The sequence below is a fragment of the Crocodylus siamensis genome, chromosome 1 (assembly GCF_052110815.1).
Source record: "Crocodylus siamensis isolate JL-2025a chromosome 1, ASM5211081v1, whole genome shotgun sequence".
Classification (NCBI taxonomy): domain Eukaryota; kingdom Metazoa; phylum Chordata; order Crocodylia; family Crocodylidae; genus Crocodylus; species Crocodylus siamensis.
Window position 1 is genome coordinate 185,211,810 of NC_143395.1, and position 21,180 is coordinate 185,232,989.

The following is a 21,180-nucleotide window of genomic DNA, read 5'->3' on the forward strand; positions in this document are numbered from 1 at the left end:
ATGGCATTTGCCTCATAATCTTCTGTGATTAATGTATCAAAATTCAGTCAGCCAATTTAAACGTTGGCTTTTAGAATTATAGAAATTGATCTTGGTTTCACTCGCAGCCAATGGCTAAAGACTACTTTAATCCAGTACAGGTTAAAAGGTAACACAAATACTCTTATGTTTATTTAGGACAGCAATTGGGAATATTTCATGCCATATTTCAAATACAAATACTCCTTGGCTGTCTCTGAATCAAGGAACTATAAAGTCATTAATATATGGTTTTCTACAATCTATTGTAAATATTAAAATTACACAGGTCATTTGACTCAAATTGAGATTTCTGCCTAGTTTCTTCCCACTCTGGGATTTCAAGGGACTAAGAAAGGAAATACAGATTCAGTGTGGCATCAAAATATTGCAAAGCCTCTTCCATTATGAAGTAGAAATGGCCTTTCAGGATATTTTTGACAAATATTTAATGATGCCTTTGTTTTTGACCTACTGCCATTGAAGTAAAAAACTTCTTTTTTACTCTAGCAGCACAAGATTTTTCACTCCTATGAAAAATAAAAACTCCCTATGAATTATTTTTAGAAACTACTTGACATTAATTTTGATATATGCAGGGTGTATCTACATGTGCATTAATGTACCATTGCTACTGTGCATTAAGTTTAGTACCTCTAATATGAGGTACTAACTAAATGCGCAGTAGGCAGCTCTACTGAACAGTAGCAATGGGGCATAGTCTTTTCATGACACTTAATGCACAGTACACTAATTCTACTGAGCTGTTGCTATCATGTGCTAATGAGTAGTTGAATTAATCTACTGTGCATTAAGCGTCTTGTGTAGACATGTCCAGAGTCATCTATAAATTGGAGTATTCCCTTAATTTCAATATGGGACTGCTGTCTAGAGATTCTCCAAGGAAGAAGTTTTCATTCCACCAATACTGGGTGTTCTGTAGGTATGTTCAAATGCTGATTACAGCCACGTTTGGACTGGTCTAAAAGTCAATAAAGATATTTCCCAGAAAATGAATGTTCTACCATGCCCATTTAAGGAGCCCTGTGGCCAGCTAAATTCACCTAAAATGTTGCAGATAATATTCTTAGGAGGCTTTGAGTTTTTGATGCCTTCTGCATGCAGAATATCCAAGGCTTTTAATGTTTCACTTGTTGTTAGAGTTCAGTGCACAAAGACAAGACCCCAAAATGACTATCCAGAGCTTATTTGTTTATGTAACTTAAAATAATAAAAGAACACTTGTACAAACATAACATAATTAATGACGTACGTCCCAGTAGATCAGGCTTTCAGTTAGCCAACCATCTAAAGATATTCCTTCCTCCATTATTACAGGATTCACAACTCAATGGATAGATTTTTCAGTGTGCCTGGAAGATTTGCTGGCTTTTCACTGTCCATCTCTACTCTGAAAGCATGGAAGTAGTCACAGAAACAAGAAACAGCAAATTAGAGCAGCAGTAGAAACAAAATAAAATGCATTTTGGGCCAATGAGACCTATGGCTTCAACTTCATGGAAGTCAATGAGGTTTTTCACTTACCGTGGTTCTGGAGGTGAATTTGGCCCACTTAATGCATGTTCACGATTTAAGGATAAGACCATGTTGCCTTCAGCTCTACATCCTTTACATCATAACTCAGACTGTTGACACAGGATCTAATTTTGAATACTGAGATAATTCTGGCAGAACACTGAACAGGTCTGAATATTGTACAAAATATATTGCACACCCGCTGTTGGTTTTTAGTTTAACAATATAGTGTAGCACAAGCTATATTAGCAAGGTGTAACTGAAAACAAAAAACACCAGCTTTAGAGTAGGGACTCATTCAGATAAATAGTCATGACCTTTTAACTTTCCCAGTAATAAAAGAAAGATGGTTTGGGACCAGGAGATTCTGAACAGAGATTCAGGAGATCACTCTTGTTTCTAGAATGTGACTTCAGAGAATTACTGGGCATGTCTATATGAGCCTCTTAGTGTGCAGTAGACTAATTCTACTGCTCGTTAGAGCGTCATGGCAAAAGCTGTGCTAATGTGCAGTAGAATTAGTCTACTGTGCATTAAGCGTCACAGGAAAACCGCACACTACTGCTACTGCACAAAAGCACTGGTTACTGTGCATTTAGTTAGTACCTGCTATTACAGGTACTAAACTTGATGTGCACTAACAATAGCCCATTAATGCATGTGTAGACGAGCACATTGTGACTCAGTTCCTTTTTCTCACCATTTGTCAGTCTTATCTATTTAGATAGCAAGCTCTCTAAGCACAGAAAGGTGCTCTCATATTTGTAAATACATCATCTTGTGTAATAGTGACCTAATCTTGGCTGGGGCTTGTTAGTGTGCAGGGCACGAGCCAGATTGTGACTATTGCCCCGTTGGGTTCTATCCCCTGATGTTAGTTTGTGAGAGGGACAGGTAGACTCGTGAGGTTCCAGAAAATGTTATTTGATCTCTTACTTACGCACCACCGGTGTGGATGTGGCTGCACAGGCGATTACACTTGGATCTGTCCCGGTTCGGGTGAGGGACGAACGAACGGAAAACAGAACGATGGATCCAAGACCGAAAATGACGATGAACGAAAGAACAAGATACTTGAGTGCACAAACGATTTCCAATGAGTTCCGGAGGCAGGAGAAGTGGTGGGAGGCTGGCCAGGCCTGCCCACTGAGCAGTGAATGCTCTGGTTTTTCTCTGCTTCTCTCTGGGCAGAAACTCAACCCTAGACCAGACCCTATAGGCCACATGACAAGCACAATTTCAAGCCCTGATTGGTCATATTTTCACGCTAAAATTTTCGCGGGGTTTTTCCACAGGGGACGGGGTTTCCCGAGCATATGGCCAGGGCCATGCAGCAAGCCAAACAGGGGCTTTCCAGATTATGAGGAGAGTGCTGATGGCATCTGTTACTGGGTAAAGCTGGCAGAGTCCAGCTGGAGCATTACAGTTAGCACTGCTATAACAGATGCTATTATAATACCCACTTGGGCACATCTACACATCACCCTATGTCAATGTAGGAATGCACTACAGTGCATATAATGCATTACAGTGACATAGCGATCACATTAGTCTACACGTGATTGGCAGCCAGTTCGTCATAGTGGCGCACTCCCCCATTTTAGTGTGCCACTACAGCAAAGTAGCAGCTAAAACTAAGCTACGTTGCATGCATGGCACAGTACAGGCCCAAAGGAAGTACTAAAGCACAGCACGGTAATAACATCACCATAGGGTGACGTGTAGATGCACCCATTTATTGCTAATAACACCTTGCATTTTCACTTGAGAGATGCAGAAGACCGATATTGAGGTAGAAAGCTTTAAGGTCAGCTATTTCAATCCAGCCTATAATATTTATGACCAGAATTCCCTTCTAATTTCTAATCTGGATCCGGTCCCTACTGGACAGGTAGCTATGATAATAGTTGGCACTAACCAGAACTCTTAGTTCCCATATGGCTCCCATTACTGAGGTACCTCACCAGACTTAGCAGAAAAGACAAAGACATGGGCCTCTTGTAAATTTTTCTCATCCCTAGCAGCTTGGAGGGCAGAGTTGGAGTTTTGAAAGTACCTGCCTGCCAGCACTTTCAAAACTCTAAATACTTCTTATTAAAAAAAGATACTGCTTAGTACTATTTCACATATGGCTGTTGAGCTCTAAATTCTTCAGGCCTTGCCTACCACCCCTTGAACAGAACACTTCTGTACATTCAAAAGAATAGTATTATGTGGAGGTTGGAGTGTACAAAGTCAGATCAAAATATCAGTTCATCCCTTGGGTCCAGGAACCATTGACTGTGAATGTAAAGGTATTACTGCACACTGCTTTCTTTCTACAGGCACTCTAGCACGAACACATTCCCATTCAGTTAAGGACGCTTCACAGGGAGCAATAGAAATGCTCTGTTCTTTCAATATCTTTTCATTCCTTTTCAACCATTTACACAAGTATTCAGGGGCTTAACCAGAAATGAAAGAAATTCATTTTAGGTTATGTGTATTAAGAGGCTCTGGGACTCCTCTACCTGTCTGACTGTGCTAAAGATTTTGTTAGCTAACTCTTTTTCATCTCTAGAAGCTATGGACTGGATTATTCTGCCTACCTGAAACTAATTTTCCCTTCACCCTGAGACATATTCATGGCATCCAAAGATGTGTGGGATTTATTCTGCATATTTACTGAAGAATTTAGTTTTAATCACTTGGAAACATCTGTTGCATTTCAGCTCAGTAAGTGTAAATAACAAAAATAGAGTAGCATCCGCAGGCTTGATGTGAAAAGCTCTGCTCCCGGAAAGAAAAAATAGATAGTTCCATTTCTTATACAGGGTACTTGATCACCAAAAAATCATGTACAACATAATGCTTGGGAAGCTTAGTTGATTAATGGGCTAGCTTGTTAAACCATCTGCTCTTGCGTACCCTGCATTGAATCCCAGTACCCCTAGCTGGGTCAGCACTTTTCTAACTCTGAGAAGTGACATTCTAAATTTTTAACTCAACTGGCCTCTTGCAGCTGGAAAGGAAGAAAGAAATGGTCTGTGGAGTTTCATTTGCCTTGATAAAACAGAAACATCTTTTGAGATTATGAGCACCTTGTCGGAGGAATTCAGCGAAGAAGGAAGTCTGCATTTGATCAGTTTTGCCTGAAAGAACAGGCATCATAGCCGCTCAGGGAGAATAAGTGCAGAATGTCTCAAAGGAGCTGAGACTAATCTGACAATTCACAGAGTGGGGTGTTGGGAATATAAAAGGGGAAAAATATGCTGAAACCTGTGGCTTCTCCACGGTATGTTGATTGAATGCACTTCCTGACAGCTTTTGATAGGACCCATGGTAGATTGTCATATGGGCAAAATAACGTCAGCCTGGCAGTAAATGCTGTAATAATGTTTCAAACCCTTTGAACTATATATCACAAAAGCTTGGGGCAGTCTAAATACTGAGCAAAGTTAACTAAGCTCAGGAGCAGAGGCACAGAGACAGTTGCTGTTAGCTGAAATGTTAGATCAAGGAATGAGAGCAACAAGGTGCTCTAAGGAGGCATTTCCTGGTCTGCTCAGGAATCTCCAGCCACCTTTGTAGTCTTTCATCTAGGCCATGTGAAAAAAACAGAGCAAAGGTTTTATAAGGGATACCAAGATATAAATGGATGTTCATTTGAACTCATCAAATCTAATTGGAACTGTTCTGGGAAGCTATTCTCCGGAGTCCAGTGTTTCAATTAGGGTTATCATAGGCACTATACATTATGAAATTAGAGGTCTTATGTCTGGAAGTACTAGAAAGACGTTTGTGTCAGAAAACAAGCAAACTTATGCATCACTTGAGTTTCTGTTCTGCTATTGCCTCATTGGTTTAGCATAAAATGCCTTCGTGCTTAAGCACTGCCAAAGACTTTACCCCTTCTGTGAAACTTGCTCCTTATTAAAATGTTTTAATTAGTAATAATAATTAACAGCTAATAGTTTATGGCCATTCTGTGTCAGAGAACAAGAACATAAGGGAAATGAATTATAATAATTCAGAATGATAACAAATCTAATTTAGAAATTACATGTGCAATTAAAAATTACCTGGAGAAAATTACACATACGTTTTTAAATTATAAAGACAAAAGCTGGATGTTAGATTTATAGAGCTAGACTGTGGCTATAAATCTTGGTGCATGTCCTGGGGAGGGGCCAAGCTGCAGAAGGCCCCCTCTAGAACAAAATCTGCTTGTCTCAGCAAATAAATCCTCTTATCACACTGAAGGAGCCCCTGTGACAGCAGCAGCTCCATCACTAGCTCTTTGTAAATGATGTCCCTGACCTACCAATCATATTTACCAGTTTTTAAAGTGTGAGGCTTTCAATTCCATTTCATCAGCTGCCCCCCTTGTATCATGGAAGATACAAATAATATTTTTTTCAGTTAAAACACTGGCCTGGGACCAAAAGATCTGCATCCAGTCACTGGCTCTACCACAGTCTTCCTTGAGCCAGTCACTGGACCACATCCAAAGCTAAGCAGGACCTGGGCAGAATTTAGGCACCAAAGTCACAAATAGAAATCCAGACTCTCTTTGCTCAGTGGATGTGTCTACACCAGATACTATTGCACAGTAGCAATAACTTATTATGCCGTAGCTCACTGCTGCACTGCCATAGCATTGCTGGGCACTAACCATGCAGTGACAGTACTATGTAAATGTAATGAGCTACTGTGTAGTAGCTTGTTGCTACTTCACGGTAGTGTCAGGAAAAAAGCATGCGGCGACAGTTCATGCAGTAAGCGTGCTCACTATGCAGTCATTAAGTTCTTACTTATGCATATGCAAGAACTAAATGACTACATAGTAACAACTGCGCAGTCCGACACTCATGTAGACATGGCCAGTAGCTTTGAAAATGCTTGGGCACCTCCATTATAGCCTGAGAAAATCCCATGGTGGGTGTAACAGGGTGAAAGACAGCCCTGTACTAGAGGGGGTAACACTGTGGAGTGGGCAGTGAGTGAGGTCAAGACAGGGGCAAGAGTAATTAAAACTTTGGTCACTGCTGAGGGGCTCTGCACACTGGGGAAGAGTTAAGCGACAAGTGGCAAGCCAGAGGATAAAAGCAGCAGTGTGAAGGGGAGGTTACCCTCAGGGCACTTGGAGACTGGAGACACATGGTGACTGGAAGCTTTGCTCCAACAACCAATTGCTTGGGTGAGGAAACCCATGGCAAGGGATTGGGAGAAGAAAAGGTGAGGAAAAAGGTTACTTACCTGTAGGGTCCGAAGACTGAGGGATCAGGGCAAGTGTACAGACACCTGACACAGCTGGAAGATGCAGAAGAAGTGGAGGGAAGGTCAGGTCAGGGGGAAGAACCCCTACTAAGTGAGGCAAGACATAAGAAAGGGGAGGTCATAATTTAGCTCTATAAAGGAATAAACTAGCTCTATAAATCATAGGGGTTCCGTGGAACGTAGTGACTATAAACACTCACGTGGGGTGCACAATAAAATGAAATTTCATTTATCTCATGACTTACGTGATTAACTACACTATCTCCCGAGGAGAATTGACTTTCTTGTTCTCCCAACATCTCAAGGCATGACAGGCAAGTCCCCATGAGAGAGTATTCATTATTCACCCCCCAGCCTGACCACAGTGGAACCCACCTTTAAAATTAAAATTCTCTCCTCAACCTAAAAATACAAATGTCAATGGTAGGTCTGTGGCGCACCTGCACCCTGCCTTTCAGAGCATGCAGCAGGAACAAGTCAGGAACTTTTTTTTAGTCCTCAAATCAGGTAAGAATATCCCACCCCCCTACCCCTCTGCCCCCCAGTGGAATGTCCCCGTCCCTGAATCCCCCTATCAAGCACATATCTTCCACGTCCCAGGGGAGTGCCTTTATCTCTCAAAGCTGACCCAGTGGGCAACCAAGAGTGCACTATTCATGGACCAGCAGAAAGGCAGGTAAAAGGGAGGGGGCTTTCGAGCCGACTCAGGAGGGCAGTCCCTTGGGATTCCCAAGGGGTCTTCTCAGGTTAAAATGCCAGTGCTCAATGAATCTATGCACCTATGTGCTGCTATTGACACTGAACAGAATCAATTTGGATCACTCTTTGTGACTTATGTGCCTACATTTTACCTCTGTCTTCTTCAGGTGCTTACAAGGTTGATTTGGGCCAGACCTGGAGTGACTAGCCCACAGCTTGCTAGAATCATGTCCTTAACATCTTTGAGCTTGGTTCCGTATATGTAAAAATGGATTATATTGCTTTCCCTCTCTGTCTTACTTCATCTGGCTTTCTGGGGCAAGCAATGTTTATACAAAGCCTAGCACAAGGTGGCAAGCCCTGATTTATAGGGGTAAGAAGAACCTATGTGCTACTCATTATACAGTAGTGCAATGTTGAAATGTCCATTGTCCATTGGTATGAAGCCCCAGTAGATATGGTGGTTAGGACACTTGCCCAGAGATCAGAGGACCAGGCCCTACACACAGAGAGGATGTGAATCTGCACCTTACCAAGGTGTTCTAACAACCAGGCTAGGCATTCCTAGACTATTGCCCTGGGTACCTTTCACCTCTCTTCTTCACTCAGGGCCATAGGGCAGCCAAGTAGGGAAGCTATGTAACACCAGGAGGAGAATAAGTCAGATGGTGTAGGTCAGTGACAGAGATGCTGGCCTGTGTTCCTGCCGTAGCTTCTACCTTGAGGGGGAAAGAAATGTAATTATCCCATGATCTATCCACTATATCCAATGAATATTAAATGCAAGATGCAGAAAAACCACTGGGTCAAGGGCTACTGTGCCTGACTCAGATCCTGTAGAAATATACTGTGGCAGCTAGTCTCCTACCTGGGCAGCTTGCCATCTAAAAAGACGAGATAGAAAATAGGTGGGAAGCAGAAGCAAAGGCAAGAGAAACATGACTTGTGCAACATCACACAGCAGGCAAGATCAAACCCAGCTCTCCCGGGTCCTAGTCCAGTGCACTAGCTATTAGACCAAATGGCCTCACCAGTTAGTATGTCGCCACTAACACTTTGAGAGTGGGATATCATGTGAGCTTGAGCAGCATATTCTTTCATACAGAAAGCAAAGGAAATGTAAGCAAACAGCACTAAAGGGTGGCCTCCTGCTGATAATGGTCTTGACATGGTGGACATTGTAGAACATTAAAATAACATCAATATTTATTATGAAGATATGTGTATTGATTGGGCAGTAAAAAGATTCAAAGTAATATATGCCATAACAATAATTGAACTCTATTCAGAAGACGAGAATTGACATGCAGACAATGAAAATTACAAAAGACAATATTGATTTATTAAATTACTTTATGTGGACATCTGAATATTGAGCAAAGAGGAAAGGTTAATTCAAAACTTCTGACATCCTGCCTAAATGAAAGAAATAGAAGCCAATGCTGGGGTCCAAAGCTGGTTTAAACTGGTATAGATCTCTTGTGGACAATGGGACTAACATCAGATTACATCCATTGAGGGTCTGGCTCCACAAGTCTGATTTTCTAACCTTGCAAACAATGCTATGTCCTATCACAGGTGCCTTTCCCTCTTTACTAGTGAATAACTAGCCGATCTCTATTACATCTCTAGTAGTCTCGCTTACCTTATTGTTGCTCATAATGTTATTATTTATTTAAAGAATTGCAACCATCATTATAAATAACGGAAGGGATTGTCTTTTGTTTTTAGTTTGTTTGAGGGCATTTCAGAAAATGAATCTCTCTCTCTCAGACATTGGTTTCATGTTCATTTTGTTAATCTTACTATATCTGTTAAAATACTGTACACTTAGGCTCTCTCCTGGTACATTAATCATGAGCAAATACTTCTTAATTCCTGCAAAAAAAAATTTATATTTCAATATTCATCCACCCATTTGGACAAATAATTCTCAGACAATGAGGAGTTTGTGCACTACTCACAAGCTGCTCATTTGGACAATTTGCTATTTATTACTCCTAGGATGTGAAGGGTCACATGGCACATTCTCTGCTCCTTTACCTGATGGCTGAAACATTTTAACAGGGGAATAATACTGTTGGGTATTGAACAAGTAATGAAATTCCCATAAAAATATTGTGAAACTATTGGGACTTGTGAATATTTTTATGAATGCCAGGGTTTGTATGAAAGACATATTGTACAGGCCAACCAACAGAAGTGGACTGAAGTCATCTATTTGCAAACACATTTGCAAATCTGATCTTTATTACACCATCAGTTTGAATTATCTGCAACCCTGTTCTTCCTTAGAATGGAGGTAAAAGAAATAATATATCATAAGTAAGACTATACCATAAGAAATAATATGCCATAAATAAAGCTCTTTTGACCTAGTTTGAGCCAGAAGGCAACAAAAATCTCCTGATAAAACTTTTCTAAGCCAAACAGATTCTGTCAAGTTCCAGATAAACCTCTAAACATTACCACTCTGCAGAACACCTCCCCAGTGCTTCTCCTACGGTAGTGGCTTCACATCACTCCTGACATGGGCCTGTATAAGACAAGCAAGACTGAAGCTCCTACTAATTGCCTGAGGGTGAGCAGGCTGTGTGCAATAATATGGAATTTCATGCACGCCGTTACAGGTGTCTGATAATATCATAAGGCAGGGCAGGCAATTATTTCAGGCGGAAGGCCACTTACTGAGTTCTGGCAAGCCATTGAGGGCCACATGACACGCAGCCAGGGGCAGATAAATATTAACTTTCTAAAATTTTTAGGGGCCCCGCGGGCTGCATAGAATGGCCTGGTGGGCCACATCTGGCTCGCGGGCCGCATTTTGCCCACCCCTGTCATAAGGGGTGAAAAGACAGAATGATGATATTAGCGTCACTCCTCAGAAATGTGTAGACATAGAAGCCATCCCTGCACTCCTTTGGTTCTCTGCACAAAGTCTTTGGCTTCAGTAGGATTTGCTGTGCTTAGGCCTATGTTCTAAGTTGTTCACCGTAACAGAGGTATATCTTGGCTTGTTACATGAAATTGTTTGCAAAAGGCAGCAAAAGTTAAAGACAAAAAGACTGAATTAGTCCCCCAAAGGGTCTAGTGTTATTAACCAATGTCTGTAGTGAGATTGCATCTGATAAACAAAAAGTATATCAGACAAGAAATCAGTGGACCAAAACTGATATACTACTGCAAATTAGGTCTAATTGGTCAACAATGAGTAATGAAGAGCAGATGGGCTATTCCATCTGTCACCTCTCTTGAGGGGACCTTAATTTGACACAAATGCTAGGGAGACATCTAGAATGAAAGGAGCAATCTTAAATATCATGGCTGCCCTCACCTCAGACCTGGGACCTGCCCATGGGGCTTTCATCCTGTCCCTCAAAGGTATCCTAAGCAGACCAAGTCAAACAGATGGTCCCAGCTGATGTTTGCCACCTCCACCAGCTTTAACTAAGTCTTGAACAACACAGAAATGTGGGACTATCAATCCTTCTGTCACTCCATGTCTCATGTTTTCGTTTCTGTTCCCAACTTGTGTCATCATTTTTCTACAAAGGACAGTTGGTCTTATCTGGCCAAGAACATCCCTTCTGCAACACAGCTATGAGCTGGTAACCAGGATAGCAACTGAAACCTACATCTGATACCTTTACAAGTTTGCCAAGTCTTGGAGTCTCTGACAAGACCATGTGTTGTTGATCCAGTCTTTCTCCAGGATCAAGGCTACAAGAGTGAGCATCAGAAACAGACTGCCTTCTCTAGCTTTGCAGCACATATTGCTTGATAAAAGCATGACAGTTGCCATAAAATAGCTGACATGCTGTACATCTCCCCTCTCAATAATCTAGCAGAAGGCAGAGCAGGATAGCACCTTAGAGACAAACTGGTTCAAAAAGGCGTAAGCTTATGTAGTCAAGAAGTTTGCCTATGAAAGTTTATGCCTTTCTGAATCAGTTAGCCTTTAAGTTAGTACCCTGGCCTATCTGCTGCCTGACTTCAGGCTAACATGACTCACTACCACATTCAATAATCTGTTTATGTGTCAATGCTCTCTCTCTCTCTTTCTGTGGTCCCATTAGTTTCAGTGGCATTTTTGCCTAAGTAACCTATAACAATATGTATTTGTATTGCAAAGGGATGTCCTTTAGCACTCACAAATTACACTGGTGATAGGCAGTATTTTGGAGGTGATACAGGAGAATACTGTACAATCTTTTGGCAGACAAGGTTATTTGGGTAAATGTGATATCTTTTATAAGACCAACTAAATAGTTGGAAAAATTGTTCTTTGCAAGCTTTTGGGTACACATACCCTTCTGCTTGACTCTCCCTCTGCCTAAAGAAGGGTGCTTGTACCCAAAAGCTTGCAAAGAACATTTTTTCCAACTGTTTAGTTTGTCTAATCCCAAAGAACCTTCTGTGCCTATGTCCTTAGACCAACACAGCTAAAACCAACACTCCTGAAACATAGAGTCTTTCAGACATTTGGATCAGGCTCAGTGAGGGCTTCATTTTATGTTGTATAAAAGATTGGGATGGAGGGTGGACCCCAATGGAGAATTTGAACAAAATATTTTATTGCTATATATTATGTATATTTTAAAGGCTTTTCTGAAATGGGTAGCATGTAGCTTGCAGTCCTGTTTGTATGGCGCAGATACACTAATGATTAATGATGTGCCAAATGGTTCAGAGAAATTCAATTCAAACCCAGGGATATTTGTCAGTCCCCAAGGAATGAGAGCATTTTAAACCTGACCTGCTAATTACCCATGAAAAGATTCAGGTACTAGCACATGTTTGACCTTAATCTCATTGCAGGTGGCAGGTCTGATTTCAAAGTGTTTCTTTTATTTATTTATTTCATTATTCCTGCTTGAAAACTTAAAGGCCAGAGTGCAAGATCACTTTCCCTTCTTCGGTAGTTTCCTAAATTTTCCAGATGATATTTTGCATGATGATGTGTCAGTCCATGTTGTATCAATCACATTACAGTATGTCACTTAGTGTAACATAATGCAATATGATTGACACAATCTGAGATGACTTGTCACAACATAGCACATCAACTGGGACATTTGTATGTTTTGGGTTGGTTGTTAATTTTTGTTTAATATGCTGCTGTGTTTCACTAAACAACACATCCTAGGGGGAGGAGGGAAGGGAGGCCTCCCTCCTTCAAAGTTTTTACAGTGCTTCTCATTATGGTGATCAATTGACATCTGTTAAATATGTCTGAACTTTCAACAGCTCTTCCTTTAGGCTACCCCTCACAAAAGGTTCTTCTAAAGTTTATTACAAACTTCTGTTTATCATTTACACCTTATTGTCATGTACAAAATGCTCTGCTCCCAAAAACAGCTTTATTATGAGGGAATACTATAATAGACAAATTCAGTGGCCTTTTGTCACCTGACTGCATCTGATGCCAAAGAAGCTTGGCAGATATTTGGCCCTAGCAATTTATTTAGAGTAACTCCACCAACTATCTCCTAAAGCCAGTGTAATATCACTCTAATATTAGTCTACTTATCACTGTGATTATTGTATTACAGAGAATTGTATATCAGGCTATCATCACCCATCCCCTGACATTATGATGATTCACAAGGATGGGTTACTGTACCTATGATCCACTGCTTTAGAGACCCTTCCGTCCAGGAGAAGTGGAAAATGTTCAACACAAGGCTACAGTCCTATCAAGGATCAGGCACCAATTCAAGCCCAGGGTGGAAAAGGTGGTAGCAGCTTTAATTTCTATTAGAAAAAAAATAGCTTCTTAATGTAATAATAGAGGATGAACCTATTGTGGAATCTCTTAATGACAAGAGAAAGAGTCACTGTACTAGGCATTAGAAAACTAGGTTTAAGTTTCTTGCTCCTTTATTTACTGTGTAGCTTGTGGCAGACACTTATCCTACGTTGTCTCAGCTCCCCATTTGCAAACTAGGGCTTTTGAGTCTTTTAGGGATAAAACCAATTAAGTTTGCTTTGAAGCTTTAGCATAGCAAGTTGTCTAAATATCTGAGGATACAATGCTAACCACTGCACCCTTTTTCTGTGCCCCTTACATGCACATGGAGAGGTGTACTATCAGGTCAGGGCTGTAGTCTCAGGTGCTACAGCAAGAGGTGTGCTGTATGAGATTCAGAGTCTCCAATACAAAGACTACAGATTCTACAAAAAGGTGATGACAAATGGGATATCCGAAATGAAAGAGCCTGACAGGACGCTTGAGGGAAGGAGGAAACACAGCTACTTGTATATCTGTCATCTCAAACCACAGATGAGTAGTAATGTCAGGTCAGAAATACAGTATCCTCCATTTATCATCAGTTCTCATGCAGTGGGGCAGGGAGTGTGTGGGATGCTGGGACAAGGAGCAGGTATGTACAGCAGGTAAGGAAAAACTTGTGAAAACTAACAGTGCTTCAGACAACAAATGCCCACCTGCAGCTTCTTGAATTTTCTAGCAAAAGGTTTGGAAGAGAAGGAGCTTAAAAAGAAGGGGGTGATAGGGTAGAACTGGTTTAGCTGGTAAGCAGAGAGTGAGAAACTTGAGTAAGAGGAAGAGGGAGGACAGGAAAAACAGGTAAGAAAAAAAGATATGACAGCAGAACAAAAAAGACAGAGGGAGAAGAGGTACCTAAGAAGAAACTGTGGAGGCATGTATGTCCATGTGTGTAAGGGTGGCATGTAAGACTACAGATAACCACGTGTGTGTGCATGCACATAAATGCATACAGCTGTTATGCAGAGCTAGTTGGACTTGAGGATGTCCTGGAAGTGCTTCCTCTGCCCTCCTCTTGAGTATACACCTTGACTGAGCTGGAAGAATAAAACTTACTTCAGGAGTCAGGCATCTGGATGACATGGCCAGCCCAGCAAAGTTATTGTCTGATGATCATCACTTTGATGCTCATGGTATTTGGTTGTGAGAGGACACTACCACTTCACTGGATTTGAAGGATCTTCTGCAGGCAGTGTTGACGGTACTTCTCCAGTGACTTGAGGTGTCTCCCATACATTGTCCACATCTCAGCTTGATACAGTAAAGTAGGGACCATGACTGCTTGATAAACCATAAGCGTGGTTTCAGATATGATGATGTGATCTCAAACACTCATTTCCTCAGGCATCTGAAGGTTGCACGTGCACATTTGAGGAAATGTTGGACTTCTTTGCTGATGTCAGCTTTTTGCAAGAGATGACTTCTGAGGCACAGGAAGCACTTAGCGTTCTCTAGAGTCTCACTGTAAATCTGAATTATTGGAGCTGGGGACAACTCATTAAGAGCTTGTTGATGGAGGACCTTAGTCTTCTAAATATTAAGCATCAGTTCCATTTTCTTGTATGCCGCAGTAAAGACATCATCAATTGCCTGAAGATCTGCTTCTGAGTGAGCACAGACTACTAACACATTACCTTTAAGCTGCTGTTTTCCTTGGTGGTCCTGTCAATGTATTCTTGTCTTTGATGACATTGCAACATTTATGAGTAGACCTTTGTGAATAGCTAATCTGTTGGTACAGCTGCCAAGCTAAAAAATCAGAAAATATCTATCGACATATCTAGGTATTGTGGAAAGGGGAAACTGAAAGATTTACATTGGCACTACATAAAGCAATTTACCTCATGCAACAAGAAGGAAAGAGAAAGAGAGAATGACTCCCTAGCCTGATGATTTCAACATTGTCTGGGAAGTAGGACGCTTGAGCTCCAGCCCCTGTTCCAGTGAATATTTATACAAAGTGCAGCAGTGCCAATAGGAGAGATTGTGTACAACCCACCCTGGGAATATCCTGTAACTCGAGGCTGTCCAACCTCTGTGTAGCCAAAAGCCACAGGCCCCAGCCATATGCTGTGTGGGTTACATATAACTATATGGATCTCTGGCTGCACTACTCTGACCCCCATCCCCATATGGGCTATACTCTGCTGTGTAGCAGGTGACCCCCATTGTGCTTCATGGGACTCCCAAGTTTCCCCAGAATCCCTAGCTGTAGGATCCTCATCCACGTGGGGTAACCAAGCCTCTCCACCCCATTCCAGGAGCAGGAAGTGGAAACTGGAGAAAGGGACTCTGGCAACAAAAGCAGAAAATAGAGGGAGAAGCACCTGGACTGGGGACCCAGCCACAAATAAACCCCTTGGGGGCCTCATGAGGCTTGCAGGCCACCATTTGGACACCCCTGCCCTAGCGTAATGATTTAAGCTTTGAACTAGCAGATAGAGGTTCAAAATCCCTCTGGAAGTGTCAGGACTTGAATCTGAGTCTCTCTCACTCTTGGGTAAGTGCTCTAAGCCCAGAGTATTGGATAAAAGTGATTCACCACTTTCTCCTCTTCCAGCCTGGGAGATTTAGCTGTCCCTAAAATTTCCATTTGAAACTGTTCAAGTCAAATTCATGACCAGTTTTAAAAGACCCAAAGGTATACTTTTTGGCAAATTTATCATTTAGAGGGGGAAATGTGGTCAGCTGTATTCATGATGCCAATTCTTTTCTGAAACTTAGGCCCCATGTACAAGTTAAACATAAGACAGGATTAACCAGTTAATTGTGTCTTAAACTGAGACCCAGTCATATGTTCAATCAATTAATGGTGTGATAAACCAAGGAATAAGCCACAAAATCATTCCACAAAGAACGTGTAGTAACTGTGTGACTTGTTCTTATCATGCCATTAATTGAACATGTGGCCAGCTGCTCCCCTGTGGCTAGGAGCCCCATCAACTGATGAGGTTCCCAGTTACAGGGGTGGACAATGCACTGCTGGAGCTGTGATCCTGGGGTCCTCCTGCATTGGCAATACAGCATGATTGGATCTGATGCTGGTATAGCTCCACAGAAGTCTGTAACTTATGCCAGTTGAAGAGATGACCTTGTCTGTTTGCTTACACTAGTCCTTAGCAGCTGTTAAAGAGGTACACTCACATTTTGGGGATAGGTTACTAGTTTGTTTTTTTGTAAAGCATACCCTTTTAAAATTTATTTTTCTCTCTCCGTCTCTTATGGCCACAGAGAATAATCTATACAGGGTAAAGTGATGTTACACTTAGACCATACTAAAGGCACTTAAAATGCAAGTGTCTGAACATTAAAGCTTGTTAACTCATGCTAAGTGCCTTCTTCATCTTAAAGTTATACCACTTCAGGTGTAATTCTGGGCTTGCTGCCTAGTTCATGTTAAGGTAACTTCAGTCTGCTCCATGAAGATGACAGGAGTAATTTAGAGAACTCCAGAATCCAAGGATGTACCACTCCCAGCCCCTGCCCCACTCCCCTGAGCAGTTATAGAGCCCAGGTGTCCTGGCTCATAGCCATGCACCTGCTCACCATCCCTCTAGTGACAAATCAGAGCTGTGCAGGTGAGAAACAGTATTAACCCATAACATACCGATTACAGCACATTTTAATATTAACATCGCTTAGCAGTCTACAGATTTCATAGTTGCATAGTGCTTAGGGTCAGAAGGGACCTAAACAGATCATCAGGTCTTACCCCCTGCCCCAGGCAGGAATGGGTGCCGCGGTCATATCACCACAGCCAAATATCTGTCCAGCCTCCTCTTGAAGACCCCCAAGGTAGGAGAGCGTACCACCTCCCTTGGGAGCCCATTCCAGAGCCTGGCAGCCCTAACTATAAAGTAATGTCTCCTGATGTCCAGCCTGAACCTTCTCTCTAACAATTTGTGGACATTATTCCTAGTAACCCCCGGTGGTGCCCAGAGGAACAGAGCCTCCCCCAATTCCTGCTGGTTCCCCCCGGTGAGTTTGCAAATGGCCACTAGATCCCCCCTCAGCCTTCTCTTGTGGAGGCTGAATAGGTTCAGGCCCTTTAGCCTCTCCTCACAGGGCCTGCCCTGCTGCCCCTGGACCATGCGAGTGGCCCTTTTTCTATGTGTATGCTTGTGTGTGTTTTAATACTACCCTGTAAGTCTGGCATGTATCATTAGTAAACATTTTGCCACAAAAGCATTAGACATAGCTCCCTCATTTCTTTATAGTTTGATGAAAAATGGAAACAAATGTTTAGCCTCAGGGATTTATTAAAGGCCCAGGCCCTGATCTTCCTCTCAGTGAAATTCATGGGGAGTTTTTCTAGTCACTTCAATGGCAGCAGAATCTGGTACACAAACATAAAATCTGTATACAAGAAACGCAGTGAAAAATGTGTTAGCAGACAAATTTATTGGAGTGATCAAAGGAATTCTGAACAATTGTTGGTGACATACATTCGTCTGATGAAGCTGAAACTTTTCACAAAAATATATTAGTTTTGATGAATTTTTAACTGGAGAATTTCTGTCACAGGCAGATGTAACATGTTCCATAGATTTTATTTATGGTCTAAGAAGAAATGAAAACAAATTTCTAAACCTTAAAAGGGTTGTGAAAGTTGTCTGGCTGTCTTTGGGCACAGACAGAAGTGACTGTTTTTGCCCAATCTGGCCATAGAAAGCAGTTTATAGTTATGACTAAACACAAGTGCACGGCTGCAGACAGCTTAAAAAATGGCCAGTCCAGTGAAAATCTGATTCTTCGTTGCATGAAGTATCAGATGAAGACATAACAAAATGTAGCATCTTCTATAACTTGTGTGTGTGGAGCTCCCAGCCTGTTGTTGTTTTCAGAATGGGAAGGGGGGAAAGGTAGCAGAGGGAGTTCAGTCTGGGTTTTTTTCAGCACTTGCTTTGGAGAGTGGGGTGGGTGTACTGGAGCCTCCCTGAGGTGGGAGGCTCCAATACCCTTTAACACTGGTTGGGGCTCCCTCCCACTGCCTTTCGCCTCTCCCATTCTGAAAAAAGTGAGCACTGGCACAGAGCTATGGCCATTACTATAGGAAACTGGCTGTAGGCTCTCAACCTGTAGCTGGAGTCCCCTCCTCCCTGGACCAACAGTGAACTTCTGTTTGGTCTGGGGTAAAGTTGTAAGTCAGAATGCTTAGCAGAAAACGTGCTGAGTTACAGCTGGGAGCTGCACTTCTGTTTGCACCCTTTAAGGCTAAAAAGTCAGCACTGACCTATTCTGCTGGTGGTAGCGACTACACCACTTACAGTATATAACTTAAAACTGACCGCTGTTTTAAATTCATACCTACAGCATAGACATCAATCAAATTGTCAGTAGCATATTGTGTGCAGTAGGGAGGGTTTCTCTTTTTAAATTAAATTATTTTTCTGCTAAAAATAAAAAGACCATTATTAACAATGTTTAAAAAGCATCTCGGCATAGAACTTATCTTCCATGCGAAGTATTTCCAACTATGTGAGCAATATTCACTTAATAAAAGTCTATTGAAAGGAAAAGGAGAAAGGAAAGTGGTTGTTTAGGGGAAAGATGGGTAGAAGAGGACCAAAATGTAACATGCCATGTAGTGCTTAGTCTTCTTTATAATGGTATTTTAAGAATCTTTGAAGTGTACCAGAGTTGACACAATGGACCTTGAAGGTCTAGCATAGGAATAAATGTTTGCACAATTTTAAATATATATGTATTTCTCCTTCATTTTCATCTTTTTTGCTAGAGTTGCAGTGAACTTTGTTTTAATAGGGTCCTCAAGGGAACTTCCAAGGGAGTCCTGGAGATATCACCCACACAGAGCTGTCTCCTTATTTCCCACTACTGCCTGACCACTTGAATTTTCCATCATGCTCTCTGGGCCCTCTCCAGCCTCTCTCAAGAATTCTTCAGTCCCCGGGCACCCTAATTTTTGACCTTTCAAGTATTGCTCCAGCTGTCTTTGGAGTTCAGCTCTCAGGCTTCACCAGTCCAGGGCTAGAGTCCATGCAGTGATGATGACTCACCAGCTATATTATATCAAGGTGACAAAAATTAACATAGTGTGCTACGACCAGGTATCTGCTTAGGAATTATATGGAAACACTATGCATCCTACACCCACAAAACAAAACAAAAAGAAAATAGAAGCAAATTGACATTACACCTATGGACACAAACCAAGACCATAACATGAAAAAGTCAAGTATATTTTAAAATTTGACTGAAAAAGTAAACCTGACATTTTTCTGTTCACTGAATCTGGACTTTTTCAGGACTTTAGAGAAAACATGCTCTTTAGGCACATACTGTCCTTCACTGTACTGTTAGCTGCAGGGGAGAATAAATGCAGAAACCAACTGATCAAAACTCCTAGGGTGGGACATGGAAGAAGAAATTCCTTAGATAAACTTATCTGGGGCTCTGAAGGCCTAATGAGGATTTTATGGATACATGAGCAGGTAGGCAATGCAGAGCACAGAGCACCAGATCATGGAGCCCAACTGAGTCACCTTTAAGAGAACTGTTGCCATACTTTATGCTAACCAAATATTTGTGAGCCCAAAGTGTAACATGTTTCAGCAGTCTAGGCTATGGTTACAGAGATGTGGGTTACTGTGCTGAAATCAGCATTGCAGGGAGGCCATCTCTGCTTCCAGGCCTACCACCAATGAAAAAGGCAGTGGGCCAGATGAAGAGTCATTGCTCCTAAAGGCTAGTAGTTGTGCAAACAAATGCCTCCTTGGAGCATGCTACTTATATGAGTAACTCCTTATCAGTGAGAGTAAGGAGTTCACAATCAGGCCCGCTGTGAGTGATGATGAGGTGTCACAACTGCCAATCATTATTATTGGAAATATGGTAGTAGCTGAACTAACAGCAATGAGTGAAGACATGTTACTGTTTCTGTGTGGCTGTTCAGTGGGATGAAGGTGTTATTTCAGTCTCAATTTCTACTCAACAAAAGAACACATTGTGAAATATCTCTGCTAGGCTGGCCAAAATCACCTCAGCAGCAAGGCTCAGGGCATAGTCTAAATGCAGTCTAACAGAACAACTTTATCCCTTCTGCTAGTACAAACAAGAAAGCGGAGACACCAGGAATGGTAAGGCATTGCTACTAACCACTTTGCAATCCCCTACCATCAATCTTTCACCTTTCACAAATTCTCTGTATAGGTGGGGGAAAAAAGAAGCAGTAGGGGAGAGGTTAGAAAACAAGACAAGACTGACACCAGAGTAAAACACTATGGGTCAGGATCAGAGCTGACTACTAATGCAATAATAAGATTGTGCTTACAGAATTGTGTTTTAAGTGCTGTGCTCAGCTATTCTTGTAGAATGTCTGCTAAGTAGGAAGATGTTGTCTCTCTCATTTCCCCCAGTCATCTATAGATTTATTATTCCTGATTTTCTTATTTCAGTTTTCCATGAAGCCTTTTGGAGAAGATGAGAACATGGGAATGAGCAACAACTTCCAGAAAACACTGATTTTCATAGAAAAGCCAGAAGGCCAGCAGTAACAAAAGCAATAGATGTCATTTACAGTTTTGTTTTTTTTTAATCTTAGACCTGTATTATGAGGAAAGATAAAACACAATCCATTCTATTTTGCAATTAATCCTGAAGGTTAATTTTGTTGCAAGCACATAGTAAACAAAGGGGATATTTATTTCAGAGCGCAGGCACTCGCAATGGTTGGAATCCAAAGGGAAGGGCAGTTTGTGTTGAGGATTAAGAAGAGGCTGTGAGACCTGCAGAATCCAGTGCTGACAGATTTGCTTATTAAAAAGTGTAGCCTTGTGGAAGGCCTGCCATTGATGGCTCTGACACGGCAGGACTTCAGAAAGAAATGGCACAATTGGAAGACTGTGCTATAGCAGGGACAG

General features: G+C 41.7%; 1 long non-coding RNA gene across 2 annotated transcripts in view; it reads right to left on the reverse strand.

The window, feature by feature from the left end:
* The window catches only part of LOC149873766 (uncharacterized), a 197,071-nt gene that overhangs the window by 43,562 nt on the left and 132,329 nt on the right, over window positions 1-21,180 (reverse strand). The window contains exon 1 of one of the 2 annotated variants that reach the window (XR_016439883.1): window positions 1,292-1,996. The exons of the other annotated variant lie outside the window; for it this stretch is intronic. This is a non-coding gene — a long non-coding RNA (uncharacterized LOC149873766). Of the gene's footprint in view, window positions 1-1,291; window positions 1,997-21,180 lie in introns of those variants that run through there. 2 annotated transcript variants of the gene reach the window in all.